Genomic DNA, 15,652 nt, shown 5'->3' with positions numbered 1-15,652 from the left:
GCACTCTTGCACCAGCAGACAGCAAGAGACCACAGATTTTCCATACTCCGTAAAGAAACTGTGGAGTTTTAAAAAAGAAGTTCCTGTTATTAGCTTGACTTAGGAGTCCTTTCTGTGAATGGGAAGGCTGCATTGCTGTACTGTGTTCTGGCATGAAACTCTACTTATTGGCCAGCTACAAAGGCAAAATTATACAGCTCTTTCAGACACATGGGTCTGGATTGTTACTGTTGTGCTAGGCTTCCCTTGTGTTAATGAGCCTTTTTCAAATCTGATTCGTGTAAAAGTTCAAAGCTTTCATCTTCCTTTTCCAGACAAAGCACCAAGACAAAGTTCAAAGCAATATCACTTTGGTAATGGTTTCCCTCTTGAGTAATTCAACTGGCTGTGGAGAAAAAGAAAATGTCTTTGTCTTGGCCCCCTGCTCAGTAAAACTCAAATAGCTGCTGAGTGTCCCAGTGTATAGGAAAATACAACATCTCAACATGAAGTGAGGCCAGCACATTTGCTGCAGGAAGTTGTTTTGCAGGTGAAAATCTCAACTACCCTTCAAGGATCACCAGTTTGGGAATTAGCAGCAGTTACTTGGAGTTAGTCACTGAAAACGTTTATCTTTTAGCAATTGTTTAACTTTGAAAAATGCCCTTGTGGTAGGATGTTTTCAAAACATATTGATTAAGCCCTGTGTGGAGTCAGGGCATCTAGGACAGGTAACACAAGGGAAGCAGATGAAATTCAATGTTGATAAATGCAAAGTAATACACATTGGAAAACATAGAAAAGGATGGGGTCTAAACTAGCTGTTACCACTCAAAAAAGAGATCTTGGCGTCATTGTGGATAGTTCTCTGAAAGCATCCACTCAATGTGCAGCAGCAGTCAAAAAAGCGAACAGGATGTTAGGAACCATTAGGAAAGGGATAGATAATAAGATGGATAATAGCATAATGCCACTATATAAATCCATGGTATGTCCACACCTTGAATACTACATGCCTTTCTGGTCATCCCATCTCAAATAGGAAACATTAGAACTGGAAAAAATACTGAGAAGGGCAACAAAAATGATGAGGGGTATGGAACAGCTTCCATATGAGGAGAGATTAAAAAGACTTGGACTGTTCAGCTTAGAAAAGAGACGACTAACAGCGGGCATGATAGAGGTCTATAAAATCATGAATAGTGTGGAGAAAGCGAATAAGGATTACCCATTCTGACAAGACAAGACCCAGGGGTCACCCAATGAAATTAACAGGCAGCAGGTTTAGAACAAACATAAGGAAATATTTCTTCAGAAAACACACAATCAACCATAGAGCTCATTGCCAGGGGATGCTGTGAGGCATAAATATAGCTGGGTTCAGAAAAGAACTGGAAAAGTTAATGGAGGATCGGTCAATCAGTGGATATCAGCCAAGGTCAGGGATGCAACCTCATGTTCTCGGTGTCCCTGAACCTCTGACTGCCAGAACCTGGGACTGGACAACAGGGGATGGATCACTTGATAATTGCCCTCTTCTGTTCATGCCCTCTGAAGCATTCAGCACAGGCTACACTGGTGGGCTAGTCTGACCATTGGTCTGACCCAGTAGAGCCATTCTTATGTTCTTAATATCCACAGAGTAAGGCCAGAAATATTGCACTCTGATAATGGCTCGACAGGTGGTGAGTTGGAATCACTGCTTCTGAGCAGTTAGGTATTCGACACTCACCTGGTCTGGGCTAAAACATCCTGTTATTTGTGTCACCTTGTCCACCCTGCCTGTTATGTCTTGTTTTTTTAGATTGTAAACCCTTTGGAGCAGGAACCGTCTTGCTCTCACTGTATGTGCATGTACAGCACTTTGCACACTGGGCCTGGCTTTTTGAAGATCTCTAGTCACCAGCAAAATCTAAATGGCACGCAGTCATGGAAGTGGGACCCCGATCGCCATAGCATATTGAGTGACCCTCTCCAAAGCACATTCCCCCTTTAGGATCCTGTGTCACACACATTCCTGAAGAGGGAACATTGGGTTTTTCGCAAGACTGAATAACATTGAAATGAAGCTTTGTCTGGGCAGACGAGCATCTGGCAGCATTCTAATTCATTTCCAAGCGCTGTGTCTGACTCTGCTCTCATTTGCATCACCAGCAGGACTCCACTGACTTAAAGAGGGTTATTCATGACTTATAAGTGAGGACAGAACCACCTTCACCTTGCCTTTTCCAGGCCCCGCCAATCAAATGGCACTTAGGTCAGCGATCAGAAAATAATTCAGATTTGTCTCCTTTTAAATTTCCCCTGGATTCTTCTATCAACTTGAACTCTGTATGAAACGAATAGATACAAACAAAGTTATGCAAATGTAAAACAATCCTCAGATTCAGTGACAGGAAAGTGGTACGAAGGGCATGGCCTTATCTCCCTAATCAGGCTGGGTGCTACTGTACTCCATGAGCAACTCCATTGAGTTCAGGCACAACAGAACTCAGGTTATCTAGTTCAGTATCCGGTTGGGAACCCCAATGTGCACAACAACATTCACACCGAGGGCAAAGAAAAGCTTTAACCACTTTTATTAGCACCATTAGTAAAGACACCAGTGCTCCAAACCACATAAAAAGGTAGCTGTAATATCAAGTTGTGGTCATATCATGTACCATTCCTTACATATACTTACACCCTTTCTTGGGGATCTGGTGGTAAGAGACAAGCAATCATCCATGAAGGCCCTACTCTATCCCTGGCATGCCAAGAGAGTCTGATGGTTCAGATCTCCCCTTACATGGTGGTCTGGCTTATTATATGGTCTGATAATTGCCATGAATATTCATAAAAATGCCCATCCTCCTTTGTACATATTTAACATCCTCACGCTAATGTTGGGGTGTTCTCATTCTATAGGTTAGTATATTAGACTTTATGATCATCTAGTCTGACCTCCTGCACAACGCAGGCAATAGAATCTCACCCACCCACTCCTGTATCAAACCCCTAACCTATGTCTGAGCTATTGAAGTCCTCAACTTGTGGTTTAAAGACTTCAAGGTGCAGCGAATCCTTCAGCAAGTGACTCGTGCCCCACGCTGCAGAGGAAGGCGAAAAACCCCTAGGGCCTCTGCCAATCTGCCCTGGAGGAAAATTCCTTCCTGACCCCAAATATGGCGATCAGCTAAACCCTGAGCATGTGGGCAAGACTAATATGATTATTCATTATCATATATGTCAATTAGTGGGTAAGGCACGGTTGTGGTTAAGCCAATTTTTCTATCCTATAATATCCCAGCCTCGTATCAGTTCAATGTTCCTGCGGTTACCTGGGATCATTTTGTACAAACCCCGCTTCTAAGCACAGTTTTCTCACTTTCCTAAAACTCAGGGTCACTGTTGGGCCACTTACTTATGCTAAGGCTCATAGCCTTATGCTAATGACTTAAGCTAATACCTTATGGGATAGGCCTGTAGGTTCCTTGCATTACCGCCAGGGGCGGCTCTATGTTTTTTGCCGCCCCTTAGAAGCTCTGCTTTACTGCGCACATCTGACGAGGAACTCCCAATTCTCCGGGTAGAACCGCTGCTCCAGTTTGCTGCCCAGCATCATGTGGAAAGAGGAAAATGAACTTGGAGAAGATGGCACTTAGCACATGGCCAGAAATAGTTTCTCTTTGCTTTGATTTGAACCCAACCCCCCGGTGAAAGCTCTGGTTTTGATCTTCACATGGCAGGGGAAGGTTTACGTCAGACAAATTTCTATCAAAGTTGTATTTTAAAAGCATGCTTTTAACAGGACGGGGACATTGACTAGATCTGACACCTGAGCCAGCCCAGGACTCAGAACGATTCAAGTGAGGTCTGACATAAAACGTTGCTTTTTTATTCGGTGAGCTCAGCCTTTGAGTAATAAGGTTTGGGTGCTATTAAGCCAACCTGGCAGCTAATAGTTAATATTTGGGGCGTTGTAATTCTTGTTTTCCCCATCTGCTATCTTCCCTGTTTAACAGAGCATGACCTGGTGCACAAAGCCTTGTTAAGAAGTTTCCTGAAATGCAGTTTTTGTGACATAACACAGTTGCTGGCATGGGAATACAAGCCTCTCCCTGCTCCTTTGGCTCTTGGGGGACGTTAGAAAAGCAGAATTTATAGTCATGAGTTAAATGGTGTCAAGACTGCAGCACCAGCTACTCAGGGCCAGTAACTTAACTTAATGGAGATATCCTATCTCCTAGAACTGGAAGGGACCTTGAAAGGTCATTGAGTCCAGCCCCCTGCCTTCACTAGCACGACCAAGTACTGATTTTGCCCCAGATCCCTAAGTGGCCCCCTTAAGGATTGAACTCACAGCGCTGGGTTTAGCAGGCCAATGCTCAAACCACTGAGCTATCCCTCCCCCCACACACAGCTGGTGATTCCTAAACCCACTGACCTGGGGCGCTGGTGCCACCCAGCAGCGGTAGGAGGCCATGGCCTGGGGAGCAGGACTCCGCAGGCTGCAGTCGATCAAGGGCACAGCTGGAGAGCAAACGGGGAGGGGCCAGTGGCGTTATCCTGTTTCTAGCCGGCGGCTCCAGCAGCCAGGCTGCTCGGAAGGGACTTTCTACATGGTTGGGAGCAAATTATTCCTCTCCTCAGGATTACAGCGCAGCTCTGGAGAATTTCACAGCTTCTATCCTGTAGCAGGGTGGTCACCCCGCTCCTGCCTAGCGGGATAAAGCATCCCTGGAGAGGGCTGCAGCGGGGAAAACTGGGCTGACTGGGAAAGCAGCCACAGCTGTGGTCAGCTTAATCAGGGCCCTATAAGAAGGCTGAGGGCCAGCGACTGAGGAGAGACTCTCTCTCCCTAGAGAGAGAAGGACCGGCTGCCTGGGAGCTGAGGAGGGGACCTAGGGTGGAGCAGGGCTGGGGAAGGGCAGAGGGAGCTGGGGCGCCCCAGGCTGCAGGCCGAGTTAAGGGCCCACAAAAGGGCACTGGGGCGGTAGAAGGGCAGCCCAGAGATAGGCAGCGGCAGCTGGTTCAACTCCCCTGGCCGATGATGAGGGGTTTACAGACTGCGTCTGCCCCAGGGGGCAGGGGCTGAATGGAGACTGGCAGTAGCCACTGAGGCAAGGTGGGAATAGGGGGTTGGGGGTTCCCCTGGGTGGGCAGACCCAGATTGTGGGTTGCTGCTAGGGGGTAGAACCCTGATGTAAAGGGCACTGGGTCCGGGAGGGACACAGGGGCCAGCGGCGGGCGAGACACCAGCCTACAGAGGGCGCTCCGGACTGGAAGAGCTAATTCCTGAGATGACCAGCAGGAAGCGCCGAGCCAATTAGTCGTCACCCCGCCACATATCCCCACTCAGAACCGGAGCAGCCTCCCTACAGGCAGGCAATGGCTGGTGGGCAGAGGGGGACACCTCACTACACATCACAACAGAAGGACCCCAGTAGAGCTGGGCTAAACAGCAGGTAGAGGGCACAGGTCTTGTGTGCAGGCGGCTAACTCTTGTTAGCTAGAGACGCTCCTGCTGGGCCGTCCAGCCAAGGGGCGCAGCGACGGAGCTCTGCTGCTAGTCCCGCAGGGCTCCTCAGCCAGGCAGGGCCAGGAGGAGGTTCCTTGGCCCAGAAGCTGGTACTCCCTTTCCTGGTACTGTGCCCGTTCTGTATGCAATGCACATTGTGGCCAACCCCGCAGCCTTCACACGCGCTGGACCTGCTTACCAGGCATGTGGAAAATGGTACCCGATGCTCAAGAAATGGAGAGACGCCAGAGACATCCTGGTGAGCTGACAGCAGCCCAAGCATCATTTGCTCAATCTTCTGACTGCCCAGACAGCCATGATGCACCGCTGTCGTAGGTTCTGCAGAGCCACGTTGGCCACTGAGCTAAAGCCGCTTCTGTAAAACAGTCTGCAGCCTCTCTGGGTGGCCTAGTCTCCTCCCCATCTGGGGCAGTCACTCTGGCTCTGGGCCTGACACCACATGTGTGTTTTGCACAGGACTGAGACACTTGAAACTTCAATGTAAAAAAAAAAAAAAAAAAGGGAGTTGATGTCACGTGGCCAGCACAGCCCACTAGAACTGGATTGTAATGGTGCTGGGCCAAATTCTTGGATGGTGTAAGTAGGCAGAACTCCATTGAAGCCAATAGGACTTCACTTCTTTACACCACAGAGAACTGGGCCCTCTGTTTTCAGCCTCTTGTGATTGACAGTGTCTGGGGTTGGTCAGCACCCAAAATGGTGGCCAGTCACCAATCAGCTCTGCAAGGTCTGTGTGACGACTGGGGCGGAAGAGTAAATCCATAGAGGACTGAATGTTGGGGATACTGGTTTGGTCTCCTGTGATGTCAGGCTCTTGGGAGGGTTAGTAACAGTGTCATTTCACCTTCAATTACCCAAATGGGAAAGAGAGTGGAGGGGAGGTCACCAGTTTATACTGCTGAGCGGATGCCCAGGTCAGCGGACGCACACGCCCAGAGGATTGCTCTCCATTTGGTAACTGTTTGTTTTTAGAGCCAGGCTGTTTTTGCTAATGCAATAGCACAGGGCCTAGATTGGGCTCCCACTCTGGGTCTCGGCACACAGCCCAGGTGCTAGAACAAGGATTGCTAAGGTATCCTGAGCAGAATGATTTATTCAACCTGCAATAAGTGAGTATTTGGAAATGCTTAGACCTGACAGAGGGATTATTCCTTTTTACTCTCTGATATGCAAATCCTATTACAGGATTTTTTTTATTTTTGAAATGTTGCAATGTTTGGTAGAATCATAGAAATTAGTGTCAGAATTATATGAAATTGCCTCTAATTATTACTTCTGCTTTGCCCAATTCATGTTCTGCACAAAAGTAACATGGCATTTATTGATGTTACAAATTGTACAAGGGAAAAGAGATAGGGAACTTTTTAAAGTCTGCTACACACAATATATATTTATTCCACTTTTCATTACTCCACAATGAAAAGTGCCTGTCCAAAGCTCTGGGCTGCTTTGACAATCTTTCCAAAGCAAGCACATCAGCAGACCTAGCGATGACCTCGATAGCCTCGATCAGAGAGACAACGGTTTATGTCGTCATTCAGTCACTCCTGGATTCTGTTTCGTACGCATGAAAGAGAAAAACTAAAAAAAAAAAAAAAGAAAAGGAAGTTAGCAACACCAAATACACAAATTGTCGCTGGCACTTGGACTCGAGTGCTGGGCCAGGCTCTGCACATAGTGGGCAGGAGGGCAGTTTGCAGCACTGAAAAGCATTCAGATCTCAGAGACGCTCGGGTGCCAGATGAGATCACACGGGTGCCAGAGAGGACACTGCCATTGCTTTCAGCCGACTTCTGCCTCCACTCCCAGTCCATATTACTGATGTCACTTCAAATACCGGATGATCCTTGAGACATTGGATGCTGGAGGCTGAGAACGATTCCTGATTTAAATGAACCCTTAGGAGACAAGCTTGGACGCCAGGTAAAACTGACAAGAATGTGGCAGCGGGGCCTGGGCAGCCAGGCTAGGTTCAGAGCAACCCTAGTGCACGGCAGCCTGGGGTCAGGGTTGCCAGGTGGCAGGAAGCCCCTCTCTGAGAGCAGCTCAGCCGACCTAGACAATCTGGGGGAGTGTCCAGCTCTGCCTCTGCAGAAGCCTCCCACGCTCATCCCTGAGACCAGGATGGTGCTGCAAACACCCACTAAATCCACGGGAGCTGCACCAAGCCCCAAACTAGCCGCCACCGACATCACCAATAACTTCATTCTGAGCTCCAGCCACCCAGAATTCAGCCACGGAGTGTTGCTCCCAAACCCTCTGGAGCGTCACTGAGAAGGGCTCCCTTGTTCTCAACATGTTCCCCAGCCCTCCACCTACAACAGGCTGGGAGGAGGATGGGGTCAGAGCCATACTGGAGGGGCACGACAGGGCATTGCCCTATTTTGGGGGAATCCCGCTGGGTTGCTTCATGCCACCCAATTAGTGAAAATCAGCCGTAAAGGTTCAGGGTCTGGTCATGAGACTGGTTCTACTGGCAAGACACGGCGCAGGTGAGCTCAGCAATATGCCTGCAGCGATTTGCTCTCCTTTGACCCTGAGTCTCCTGGGCTTTTCATCAGAATAACCAGTGGCTGCTGGTTACACTGGTGAGTTAGGCACAGCATGTCTGCAGTGACCTACAGAGCACTTCTCGCTACACAAAAGGAAGGCACTGACTATGGTAAAAATGACAAGGAGCGTTTACCACCCACCACTTCATGCAGAAAGGGTGTTCCTAAGACAAGCACAGGGCAGCGGGGGACACTGCATGTTTACTCATTAGGAACCAAACCCACGCTCAGGGGCATGCGAGATGGGAAAAGCAGTCGAAGGGCTGTAGAGAGCGTATCCAGAGGAGCTGAGCAGGGCCGCGGCAGGACACAGCTCTCCACGGGGGCCGTGACAGGAGGCACCATGGTTAGGTTTGGGATTGCCAGGGGAATGGCCAGAGACTGTGCATGTCAACCTGTCTGGAGTGGCTGAGGACTGTGAGTGCCAACCTCAGGGCAGCCTGTTACAAACCAGTGCGCAAACCCCCAACTGGGTGTGAGTTCTACACTTAAATGTCACCAACCAACAAGTGTGAACTGCTCAAGCGCTATACCAGGGTCGGCATGGACTCACAGACAGGCCCCTTGGGCACATGGTCTATCTGGCCACCCTGGAAAGCCTGCCTTTCTAATAGATGGTCCCTTACACCAACAATCACAACAATGTTCAAGTTATTCCCTGTCCCAAGTCACTTCCCCCACTTACCTCTTACTAAAGACAATGCTTGTAACCAACCCTACTCATGATTTACTAACTAGGAAATAGAAATCAGAGAGTTATTTACCAGGTTAAACCAGGTAAACATGCACCCACAAATGAGTTACAGTCTTAGGTTCCAAAAAGTAATAGAGGCTGTTGTAATGTGCAAGCTCTACATGTCCTCTAGGGCTAACCCAGGCTAAGCAGCTGGGGATCCCTTGCGTATGCTTAGAAGTCCGGCCCTCTCCCTGAAGGCCAAGCAGCACAGGGATAACGATTTCTTCTGGATGGGTTTTTTATTCCCTGCCCCCAGACTTCAAGCTGATGGGACCAGGTTGTGTGCATGTCCCGTCCCCATGGGTGTGGGGGGAGCAATCACCAAAGTCTTTTGTCCATTGATGTTCCACAACGACTTGTCTAGTGTCCATGGGCCTTCTTTGTTGGGCAGGAGATGACACTTCTCGTGATAAACCAGCATTTCACTCTTGGTAATGCTTCTCTCCTGGCTTTCCAGTTTCAGAGCAAACACATTTACAGTTGCTGCTTGGCATTAATCTCATGTATAACCTCTGTATGCGTTGTTAGAAGGTTCTATCAGAGTGTTTGCTCTGTAACTCACAAGCATTTCATAAAGCTCAAACACTAAGCACATCTCTATAAATCCAATCCCTATGTTAACAATGCAAACCCACAGGTGAGCCAGACTGGCTCCAGCCAGCATTTGTCAGTGTTCAGTGGGGCTTAGGGCCCTTGGCATGAGTTGGCACCTGGTCTGCCAGTGTCACAGTGCACACAGCACAGATGCCTGAGCCTAGATTCTGTACAGAAAGTCCCAACCCCACACCCAGCGATAAAGCCACAGCCCAGCTGGGCTGCAGCACAGGAGGAGAGGATTCTGTCCCTCCGGCTTTGTGTTGTTCCCTGACACAAAGGTCTTCTCCGGCGGCTGTCTGCAGCCGAGCCAGTTTGGCCCCCATTGCAGAGCAGGCACTGGCAGAGGAGAGAGATGCACGCTCTAAAAACCTGCTGCAGCTGCGTTTCAGTTCCGTGTGGATTCATGTGCTGTAGTTCTCGACATTTCTGTGGTGGGCTGATGGGTAGGCAGGTGGGTCTCTAGGTGCACTTTGCTCACACACAGAAGATTTGTGCAATCACACTCTTAGTATTAACTGGAGGGTTTATTAAAACACAGACTTTCCCCCAGTTGTTCTTATTTGTTCTGTGTGACAGAGAGAGGGGAAGAGAGCAGCTGCTCTCCTGTCTCACACTCCCACAGTTGCTCCAGCCACTGTCAGGGATGTGCAGCTCCACCGAGCCCCCATAAGAGTCTCCCACATGCGGAATCAGAGAGCACAGGTCCATCAATGGCTATTCGCCAAGATGGTCAGAGATGCAGCGGCAGGCTCTGGGTGTCTCCAGCCAGAAGCTGGTAGCGGATAACAGGATGGATCACTTGATGATTGTCTGTTCTGTTCATTCCCTCTGAAGCACCTGGCATTGGCCACTGTCGGAAGACAGGATACTGGGCTAGATGGACCTTTGGTCTGATCCAGTCTGGCTGGTTTTATGTTCATAAACAGCTGCTCTCCACAGTAGGGTGTGCTCCGAGAGCAGAATGAATTGTTCTGTTCCCTAGAAACCAGGGACTAAATTCAGAGCTGGTGTAAGCTGATGCACCCCTGGTTTATGAGCTATCGATCCTACTCGATACCGTTTTTGATGAGATGAGACGTCTGATCGAGAAAGGTGACAGTGTCGATGTAACTTAAACTCTTATGAGGTGTTTGACTTGGTGCCATTGACTGTTCAGTTAAAAATCTAGAACATTATAAAACTAACCTGCCACACGTTAAGTGGATTAAAACCTGGCTAATTTATAGGTCTCAAAATGTAACTAACTGGGGAATGGTTATTGAGCGGGTGCATTTCTAGTGGGGGCCACAGGGATTGGTTCTTGGCCCTACACTATCTAGCATTTTTTATGAATAATCTGGCAGAAAACATAAAACCATCACTGACAAAGTTTGCAGATGACACAAAAATTGGGCAAGTGATAACTAATGAAGATGACAGGTCACTAATACTGGATTGCTGGGTAAACTGGGCGCAATCAAATTGTATGCATTTTATTATGGCTAAATGTAAATGTACACATCTAGGAACAAAGAATGCAGGCTGTAGTTACAGGGCGGGGGCCTCTATCCTGGGAAACAGGGACCCTGGGAAAGATTTGCAGGTCATGGTGGATAATCAGTTGAACATGAGCTCTCGGTGCGACGCTGTGGCCAAAAGGGCTGATGCAAACCTTGGATATCTTGAGTAGGAGTAAAGTGGTTATTTTCCATCAGTATTTGGCACTAATGTGACCGCTGCTGGAATCCTGTATCCGGTTCTGTTCTTCAAAACTCAAGAAAGATGTTGATGAACAGAAGAGGGTTCAGAGAAAGGCAGGAGAATGATTAAAGGTTTAGAAAACCTGCCTTAGAGTGATAGACTCCTGGCACTCAATCTGTTTAGCTTAACAAAGAGGTGATTATAAGGTGACTTAATCACACTCTCTAAGTACCTATATGAGGAGCAGAAATCTGATAATAGAGGGCTCTTCAGTTGAGAGACAAAGAGTAGAACAAGACCCAATGGCTGGAAGCTGAAGCTAGACAAATTCAGACTGGAAATAAGGTGCAATTTTTTAATAGTGAGGTTAATTAACCACTGGAACAACTTACCAAGGGTCCTGGTGGATTCTCCATCACTGTCAATTTTTAAATCCAGATTGGCGGCTTTTCTGAAAGATCTGCTCTAGCTCCAACAGGAACGTTCTGGGGGCAGGTCTCCGGCCCGTGCTAGACAGGAGGTCGGGCAGACGATCACAATGGTCCCTTCTGGCCTTGGAGTCTGCACGTCTATGAATCGCTGCTGTGAACTGAATGTGCCGACTTACCCCAGGTTGGAATGCGGGTGAGTCTCATTTCTAACAGCGAAGTCGGCAGGCGCTCCGTGGCTCCACCCACGCCATTGGCTTTCTCGTGCTGCCTGTGCTGCTTCCTTAGTACAGGGCAACTGGCCAGTGTCACACTTGGCAGGGTGCTCAGAGTCATTTGCATTGTACAGTCTATTGCTGGGGAAGAATCACAGTTTCCTGTTTCATAAGGTAGCCTGGCTCTGCCGAGGGATGATGTGATGGTCTGAAGAGACGCTCTCTCACTCTCTCTGGAAGGGCCAGCGGCGGTTCCAGGCACCAGCGCTCCAAGCGCGTGCCTAGGGTGGCAAGCCGTGGGGGGCACCTGCCGGTTCCTGCGAGGGGAGCAGTCAAGCAGCCTTCGGCGGCATGCCTGCGGGAGGGCCGCCGGTCCCGCGGATTGGGCAGCAATTCGGTGGCGGGTACGCCAGATCCGCGGGACCAGCAGACCTCCTGCAGGCATGCCGCCGAATCCGCGGGACCGGGGACCTCCTGCAGGCATGCCACCCAAGGCAGCCTGCCTGCCACACTTGGGGTGGCAAAAAAGCTAGAGCTGCCCCTGGGAAGGGCTCCATAATGTTCCTTAATGCCTGACTGTTCCACAGCACCCAGGCCTTGTGCCACATTCATGTAATAATGTTGGACAGTACCATGGGCGTGCATGGCCTGCATTAGCATGTTCACCAAATGCACCCCGGATGAAGCTCAGTCAGCTACAATAGGAGAGAGGTGTGATCACCCGCAGAGCAGGCAGCCCCAGGGAAGAGAACAGGAATAGGAAACATGTCTGGAGAGGCAGCTGAGAGAGAGAAACAATCGAGCCTCCAATCGCTGTCCAGCAAACAACCCAGCGTTAACGTGAGCCCTCTGTCCTTCTGAAATCCATTCCGAAAACACTCCACAGCAAGGAGCGAGCAGAGCGTAGTTGCTAGACATCGGGTCCCTGGGCTGGAATTCAGAGTAGTGGGCAGGCGGGTTTCCCTACCAGCCCCAGGACCTGGCCTGGGAGCAGCAGGCTGTCTGGAATGGCATGCGAACAGCTGACCCAGTAGGGCTATGACACCCCGGAAGGGGAGGACTACAGGCCACCTGGCCAGAGGGCTGAGTCACAAAGAGCGTCCTGGAGAGCGAGGAGGGACATGGCGAGAGCAACTGGTTGGAAAGGGGGCATCAGAGCTGAGTGGAGTAATCCCCAGACCCAGCCTCAAGGAGGCACTGACCAGGGAGTGAACCCTGAGACATACGTACATCCATGTACATCACTGCCCACAAAGCCTAACACTCCACGCAGAAACGGAAAAATGGAAGGATTTCTCAGGCTGCATATGGACAATTTTCTGCATTTTGTTGCCTATGCATTGCTGAGAATATTACTTTAATAATCATCTCTAAAGCCCACAACTATTTTTACGTATTTTTCCCATAAGAAAAAAAAGCATTTTTGTTTTTCCTACTCATTTTTCTAACAGATTAGGAAAAGAAACACTTGCCAGCTAGTGAATGTTTGTGTATTTTGCTGTGAGCTGAATCTGTTTTTCTCTGAGAATATATGAACCTTGCCTATCCCAGTAGGAGAGCTGGAGGTGCACTGCCTTTCCGAGACTGCTACCAGCAACTGCTGTGTGTAAAGAGCTCCAAGAGGGATGCTGCTTATCTCTGGAGGAACTTTGCTACAAACTGAAGCTCTGAACAAAGGATTGATGACCCATCCCAGCTGGGGATGATCCAGAGACTAGATTTGAACCTGCAGTTTATTCCATCACTGCTACAAGCCTGAACCAAGAACTGTGCCATTGCTCTAGGTAATTGATTCCATTTAACCAATTCTAGCTCTCATCTCTATTTCTTTCTTTTTATGAATAAACCTTTAGATTTTAGATTCTAAAGGATTGGCAACAGCGTGATTTGTGGGTAAGATCTGATTTGTATATTGACCTGGGTCTGGGGCTCGGTCCTTTGGGGTCAGGAGAACCTTTTTTCTTTTACTGGGGTATTGGTTTTCATAACCAGTCGTCCCCATAACGAGTGGCCCTGGTGGTGATACTGGGAAACTGGAGTGTCTGAGGGAATTGTTTGTGTGACTTGTGGTTCGCCAGTGGGGTGAGACCGAAGTCTTCTCTGTCTGGCTGGTTTGGTGCCTTAGTAATAAAGGACCCCCAGCTTTGGGCTGTGACTGCCCTGCTCTAAGCAATTTGTCCTGCATTGATACTCTCAGTTGTGTCCCCCCAAGAGGCAGCATCGTTACAACATCACCGTGAGGCACACAGCGAGCACAACACACGTCGCCGTGAGACAGCACAACTCACGTTGCTGTGAGGCACAGAGTGAGCACAACACACATCGCCGTGAGAGAGGACAACACAGGACACCGTGAAGCACACAGTGAGCACAACACAAGTCACCGTGAGAGAGCACAACACACGTCATCGTGAGGCACACAGCGAGCACAACACACGTTGCCATGAGGCACACAGCGAGCACAACACAAGTCACCGTGAGAGAGCACAACACAGGTCACCATGAGGCACACAGCGAGCACAACACATGTCATCGTGAGGCACACAGCGAGCATAACACACGTCACCGTGAGAGAGCACAACACACGTCATCGTGAGGCACACAGCGAGCACAACACACGTCATCGTGAGGCACACAGCGAGCATAACACACGTCACCGTGAGAGAGCACAACACAGGTCACCATGAGGCACACAGCGAGCACAACACACATCGCCGTGAGGCACACAGTGAGCACAACACAGGACACCGTGAGGCACACGGGGAGCACAACACTCGTCGCCGTGAGGCACACAGTGAGCACAACACACGTCGCCGTGAGGCACACAGCGAGCAGCCGCTCAGCAATGTTGTGCTCCGAGCGCCTTGAGCCCATTCATCACTCATGAAAACAAAGAGCCTAAAAAGGAGCAAGTGTGTGGGATTTTCTAGAGAGCCTAAGTGACTTAGGCACCACTGATTTCAGTAGGACTTAGGTGCCTAGGCACTTTTGAAAATCCCACTAAGTCCCTACCTGCATCTATAGGTGTCTGAATACCTTTGAAAATCTGGCCCTTTGCCTCCTTTCAAAATCCCAGCCAGAGGGTTTAGTCGACCTTTATGTCAATAGTCTCACAAACTGAAGACTTGCCTCGGAGAAACTAACACAGTGAGTAAAGAAGTTCCTCTTTGCCCGTGCTGCTGAAAGCTCAGATTGGACCAGCACGCCTCTTAATTACCTTGGTTGTTGGCATTTCAGTGCTGAAGAGCGAATGCGTTCCTTTTCACTTCTCTTCTTCAATCTCCCTCCTGCCCCCCGTTACTTTACTGCCTCCTTTCACATCAATCCCGTCCAGCGGGGAGTGGGGTGTTATTTCCTGCAGATATAATGGAAAGGGAAGGAAACTTCTGGTCTTCATTTCCAAAGACAAGTTTTCCACTGTTATTTCAGATCTTGCTTTACTGAGCTCCCTAAGAATACACTAACGGTTAAATGCAGATGGACCGAAATGGTTTGGATACGGTTTGGACACACTATGGCCTTGAACATAGAGGTGAGAGCTCAGAAATCAAGTGAAATCATTCTCTGAACTGCTAGAGGTTTCCCTGAGATCACAGGGATTAGTTATGCATGATATCGCTTTTATATTTCAGTCACAAGAACAGATACCCTTCTACAAGATGCTTTTAGCAAGTGATACATTTAAAACTGTTTGGGAATTAATGTTTCTTTGTTAACCCTGTGCTCTCCTTAGGAAATTATAATAGACTATCACTACAAAAGTAATGATAGACCCCCATCTACCTGGCACTGCATAAAACAATGGATTATTAATAAGCAAAGTGCATTTTGGTTGACTTTCCATGTTGGCAACTATCCTATTTTCACTTTATGTAATGTGAATCTTCAGGATTAATTATTAAGGAAAACATATTTAGCATGACAGCATTTCTCATTCTACATTA

The 15,652-nt window shown here is 48.7% G+C and overlaps 1 long non-coding RNA gene across 1 annotated transcript in view; it reads right to left on the bottom strand.

The window, feature by feature from the left end:
• Positions 1-6,858: 6,858 nt before the first annotated feature.
• LOC112058827 (uncharacterized) overlaps positions 6,859-15,652 on the bottom strand; it is a 34,450-nt gene continuing 25,656 nt past the window's right edge. The window contains exons 2-3 of the long non-coding RNA XR_002888006.2: positions 14,926-15,063; positions 6,859-7,081 (exon numbers count right to left, since the gene is read on the bottom strand). This is a non-coding gene — a long non-coding RNA (uncharacterized LOC112058827). The remainder of the gene's footprint in view (positions 7,082-14,925; positions 15,064-15,652) is intronic.

Source organism: Chrysemys picta, chromosome 4 (genome assembly GCF_011386835.1).
Source record: "Chrysemys picta bellii isolate R12L10 chromosome 4, ASM1138683v2, whole genome shotgun sequence".
NCBI lineage: Eukaryota > Metazoa > Chordata > Testudines > Emydidae > Chrysemys > Chrysemys picta.
The sequence above is the reverse complement of the archived record's forward strand: the minus strand, read 5'-3'. Positions and strand labels throughout refer to the sequence as shown.